Source organism: Heptranchias perlo, chromosome 2 (assembly GCF_035084215.1).
Source record: "Heptranchias perlo isolate sHepPer1 chromosome 2, sHepPer1.hap1, whole genome shotgun sequence".
Classification (NCBI taxonomy): Eukaryota; Metazoa; Chordata; class Chondrichthyes; order Hexanchiformes; family Hexanchidae; genus Heptranchias; species Heptranchias perlo.
The window spans coordinates 137,214,399-137,220,398 of record NC_090326.1 but is presented as its reverse complement, the minus strand read 5'-3'; the positions used below and the strand labels follow the sequence as shown (position 1 = coordinate 137,220,398).

Genomic DNA, 6,000 nt, shown 5'->3' with positions numbered 1-6,000 from the left:
ACTGGTGATCTAACAGAATCATTTCCTCTACTGCTGGATCATAAGAGTGTATTGGAAACTTTGTTGGGTAATCCTTGATTGCTTAGCTGGTAAGTGTATTTCTTAGACAGAGGGAGAGTGAAGATGGAGAAAATAAACTTTTTTGAGCTTGTTATTTATATATCTAGGGAGTAGGGATCATTTCCTTTGATAATTGGATGTTATAAAGCCTATCATTAAATAATTGGTAAAATTATTCAGATGGATTTGGTGTATTCATGGAATTTAGCTGATTCTGTTTTTTAAATTATTTGTTCTCAGGATGTGGGTGATATTGGCAAGGCTGCAATTATTGTCCATTCCTAGTTGCCCTGAGAAGGTAGTACTGGGCCCTCTCCTTGATCTGCTGCAGTCCATATGATGATGGTGCTCCCACAATGGTGTTAGGTAGGAAATTCAAAGATTCTGATCCAGTGACAGCGAAGGAATGGCAATACATGTCCACAAGATGGTGTGTGACTCGAAGGGGAACTTGGAGGTGATGGCATTCCCGACTTTGCTAATTTTGTCCTTCTTGGTAGTAGAAGTCGCATGGGAGGAAGGTGCTGGCAAAGTAATCTTGGTGAGTTGCTACAGCGGATACTGCAGCCACAGTGCGCTCGTGGTGGATATTGAGTCTGTAGCAAGCGAACTGTTCTTGGATGGGGTTGAGCTTCTTCAACATTGTTGCAATGCTACCAACAATGCAGGTGGTAAGTATACAGAACCATGATAAAGATTTTTTTTCAGAATGGTTATACCTGTTGGATTCTGTAAAATGTGCAAACTCTTGTAATTATTCACAGTAGATTTTATGATATTTGCATTGCATTTTCTATAGAAGGGTCTAGTGAATTTGCCACAGTTTTTGTGTGAGAATCCATAGAGTCATTTTTTTTAGTCAGAGCTTCATAAACAAAACTATCAATGCAGTGTAACTCCAGTTCTATGTCCGGAGGGGCATGTTGTATATAATTCTATTCAGGTTGACCTCCTGTAAAATAAAAGCTGTTTGCACTGCAACACCTTGATATATAATGACAATATTAAACTTGAACGATCCTGTTCCTTATACAAACCTGAATAAGATCAAAATGATTTTGCAGACAAGACATGTAGGGGCGATCTGTTGAATGAAATTACATAACATGGGCATGGTGTTAAATAAAACTCGACCACTATAGTTCCAATCACGTTTTGATCTTGAGAGCCTACTGTTTACCATTATATCAACTAGGAAAACATGAGCAAAAATCGAATAAATATAGAATACGATGGAGATGACCCTGACAAATTGCTTGTGCCACTCTAACATGTTTATGATGCTGTCTCACCCCTTCATGTGCAGTACCCTCAAACCTAATGTCATCGAGTGCGCTTTTTTTTTTGATCAAATGGGACAATCCCGAAATTATGTTGTCAGCTGCAAATGGTTTTTCCACGTAAATTCAAGTTACCATGTCGCATATTCGCATTAAAAAAAATCCCCGCTGTGTTAACTAAAATTTTAGGAGGCCAGGCAGGGTCACTTTAAACTTTGACTAAGATAAATTTTACCCCAAAAGAAAGTCTGTCGAAGTCTACATTTGGTGATTTTTTTTTCTCTCTCTCTCTCGTCACTCGCTGCTTCCTGCCTCCTGCAGTCGCGAGGTGTCGATGCCGGTGCTCGTGTACACGCATCGCGTGAGCGTGAGCGCGCGCGCGCGCGCATCCCGTGGGGAGGAGAAGGGGAGATGGAAAGTAGAGAGCGCGTGAACGCGCCCCGCTGAACAGAGGGAGCGCGCGCGCATCCCGTGGGGAGGAGAAGGGGAGATGGAAAGTAGAGAGCGCGTGAACGCGCCCCGCTGAACAGAAGGAGCGCGCGCGCGCGCGCGCCCCAAACGTCACCGAGTGGAAACGAGGCGAAATCTTGTTTGTTCGACGCCAGGAGGCGGTTGAGGAGGGATTAAGAAAAATTATAATGTAAAAAAAAATCTGGAGGGGAGCCGTCAACTCACAGACATTAAATCACCCGGCCGAGAAATTAAATCTTCTCCTCTCCCTATTGCAGCCACAGTTACCCTGGAGCAGGTGCGTGATGGTTATTTTTTATTCCTTAAACTTTGATGAGTGGAGTGAATTTGAGTGAAAAGTTTCTCTCTGGTTTGTGTTTCTCTCTCTCTCATTATTTTATTTGTCTAAGCATTAACTGATCGTCTTCCCCTCCCTCCGCGGTGTGGGTGTGGAGGCCGGGGTCGGGCTCCGGGCCGGGACCGGGGCCTCGGTTAAAACGAAGGAGGAAGCGGCAACCACAAGGAAACCTGAGATTTATTTAGCGCCGCCCCGTCGGACCCAAACCCCTTGTTTATAAATAATATATTTTACATATATATAAAAAAATAATATACAGATATCAACAAACACACCGAGTCAGGCTAGCGCGCACTGAACCCCCCCCTCCCCGATACACACACTGATCCCCCCCCTCCCCGATACACACACTGATCCCCCCCCTCCCCGATACACACACTGATCCCCCCCCCGATACACACACTGATCCCCCCCCCTCCCCGATACACACACTGATCCCCCCCCCCCCCCGATACACACACTGATCCCCCCCCCTCCCCGATACACACACTGATCCCCCCCCCTCCCCGATACATACACTGATCCCCCCCTCCCCGATACACACACTGATCCCCCCCCTCCCCGATACACACACTGATTCCCCCCCCTCCCCGATACACACACTGATCCCCCCCTCCCCGATACACACACTGATCCCCCCCTCCCCGATACACACACTGATTCCCCCCCCTCCCCGATACACACACTGATCCCCCCCCCTCCCCGATACACACACTGATCCCCCCCCTCCCCGATACACACACTGATCCCCCCCCCTCCCCGATACACACACTGATCCCCCCCCTCCCCGATACACACACTGATCCCCCCCTCCCCGATACACACACTGATTCCCCCCCCTCCCCGATACACACACTGATCCCCCCCCTCCCCGATACACACACTGATCCCCCCCCGATACACACACTGATCCCCCCCCGATACACACACTGATCCCCCCCCCCTCCCCGATACACACACTGATCCCCCCCCCTCCCCGATACACATACTGATCCCCCCCCTCCCCGATACACACACTGATCCCCCCCCTCCCCGATACACACACTGATCCCCCCCCTCCCCGATACACACACTGATCCCCCCCCCTCCCCGATACACACACTGATCCCCCCCTCCCCGATACACACACTGATCCCCCCCCCCCCGATACACACACTGATCCCCCCCCCCTCCCCGATACACACACTGATTCCCCCCCTCCCCGATACACACACTGATCCCCCCCCCCTCCCCGATACACACACTGATTCCCCCCCCTCCCCGATACACACACTGATCCCCCCCCCTCCCCGATACACACACTGATCCCCCCCCCTCCCCGATACACACACTGATCCCCCCCCCCGATACACACACTGATCCCCCCCCCTCCCCGATACACACACTGATCCCCCCCCCCGATACACACACTGATTCCCCCCCCTCCCCGATACACATACTGATCCCCCCCCCTCCCCGATACACACACTGATCCCCCCCCCTCCCCGATACACACACTGATCCCCCCCCCTCCCCGATACACACACTGATCCCCCCCTCCCCGATACACACACTGATCCCCCCCCCCCCGATACACACACTGATCCCCCCCCCCCCCCCGATACACACACTGATCCCCCCCCCTCCCCGATACACACACTGATCCCCTCCCCTCCCCGATACACACACTGATCCCCCCCCCTCCCCGATACACACACTGATCCCCCCCCCTCCCCGATACACACACTGATCCCCCCCCCCCGATACACACACTGATCCCCCCCCCTCCCCGATACACACACCGATCCCCCCCCCTCCCCGATACACACACCGATCCCCCCCTCCCCGATACACACACTGATCCCCCCCTCCCCGATACACACACTGATCCCCCCCTCCCCGATACACACACTGATCCCCCCCCCCTCCCCGATACACACACTGATCCCCCCCTCTCCCCGATACACACACTGATGCCCCCCCCTCCCCGATACACACACTGATCCCCCCCCCTCCCCGATACACACACTGTTCCCCCCCCCTCCCCGATACACACACTGATCCCCCCCCCCTCCCCGATACACACACTGATCCCCCCCTCTCCCCGATACACACACTGATCCCCCCCCCCCCCGATACACACACTGATCCCCTCCCCTCCCCGATACACACACTGATCCCCCCCCCTCCCCGATACACACACTGAACCCCCCCCCCTCCCCGATACACACACTGATCCCCCCCCTCCCCGATACACACACTGAACCCCCCCCCTCCCCGATACACACCTGACCCCCCCCCCCGAACACTGACCCCCCCCCCGATACACACACTGAACCCCCCCCCTCCCCGATACACACACTGAACCCCCCCCCTCCCCGATACACACACTGATCCCCCCCCCCCCCGATACACACACTGATCCCCCCCCCCTCCCCGATACACACACTGATCCCCCCCCCCTCCCCGATACACACACTGATCCCCCCCCCCTCCCCGATACACACACTGATCCCCCCCCCTCCCCGATACACACACTGATCCCCCCCCCTCCCCGATACACACACTGATCCCCCCCCCCCTCCCCGATACACACACTGATCCCCCCCTCCCCGATACACACACTGATCTCCCCCCCTCCCCGATACACACACTGATCCCCCCCCCTCCCCGATACACACACTGATCCCCCCCTCTCCCCGATACACACACTGATCCCCCCCCCTCCCCGATACACACACTGATCCCCCCCCTCCCCGATACACACACTGATCCCCCCCCCTCCCCGATACACACACTGATCCCCCCCCCTCCCCGATACACACACTGATCCCCCCCTCTCCCCGATACACACACTGATCCCCCCCCCTCCCCGATACACACACTGATCCCCCCCCCTCCCCGATACACACACTGATCCCCCCCCCTCCCCGATACACACACTGATCCCCCCCTCCCCGATACACACACTGATCTCCCCCCCTCCCCGATACACACACTGATCCCCCCCCCTCCCCGATACACACACTGATCCCCCCCCCCCGATACACACACTGATCCCCCCCCCCCCCCCCGATACACACACTGATTCCCCCCCTCCCCGATACACACACTGATTCCTCCCCTCCCCGATACACACACTGATCCCCCCCCCTCCCCGATACACACACCGATCCCCCCCTCCCCGATACACACACTGATCCCCCCCCTCCCCGATACACACACTGATCCCCCCCCTCCCCGATACACACACTGATCCCCCCCCCTCCCCGATACACACACTGATCCCCCCCCCCTCCCCGATACACACACTGATCCCCCCGCCCCCGACACACACACCGATCCCCCCCTCCCCGATACACACACTGATCCCCCCCTCCCCGATACACACACTGATCCCCCCCCCTCCCCGATACACACACTGATCCCCCCCCTCCCCGATACACACACTGATCCCCCCCTCCCCGATACACACACTGATCCCCCCCCCTCCCCGATACACACACTGATCCCCCCCCTCCCCGATACACGCACTGATTCCCCCCCCCCTCCCCGATACACACACTGATCCCCCCGCCCCCGACACACACACTGATCCCCCCCTCCCCGATACACACACTGATCCCCCCCCCCTCCCCGATACACACACTGATCCCCCCGCCCCCGACACACACACCGATCCCCCCCTCCCCGATACACACACTGATCCCCCCCTCCCCGATACACACACTGATCCCCCCCCCTCCCCGATACACACACTGATCCCCCCCCTCCCCGATACACACACTGATCCCCCCCCTCCCCGATACACACACTGATCCCCCCCCCTCCCCGATACACACACTGATCCCCCCCCTCCCCGATACACGCACT

The 6,000-nt window shown here is 56.1% G+C and overlaps 1 protein-coding gene across 2 annotated transcripts in view; it reads left to right on the top strand.

The window, feature by feature from the left end:
• Positions 1-1,915: 1,915 nt before the first annotated feature.
• LOC137344474 (rho GTPase-activating protein 12-like) overlaps positions 1,916-6,000 on the top strand; it is a 232,881-nt gene continuing 228,796 nt past the window's right edge. For both annotated transcript variants that reach the window (XM_068007475.1, XM_068007467.1), the window contains exon 1: positions 1,916-2,088. The gene's annotated coding sequence lies outside the window, so the exon portion shown is untranslated. The remainder of the gene's footprint in view (positions 2,089-6,000) is intronic.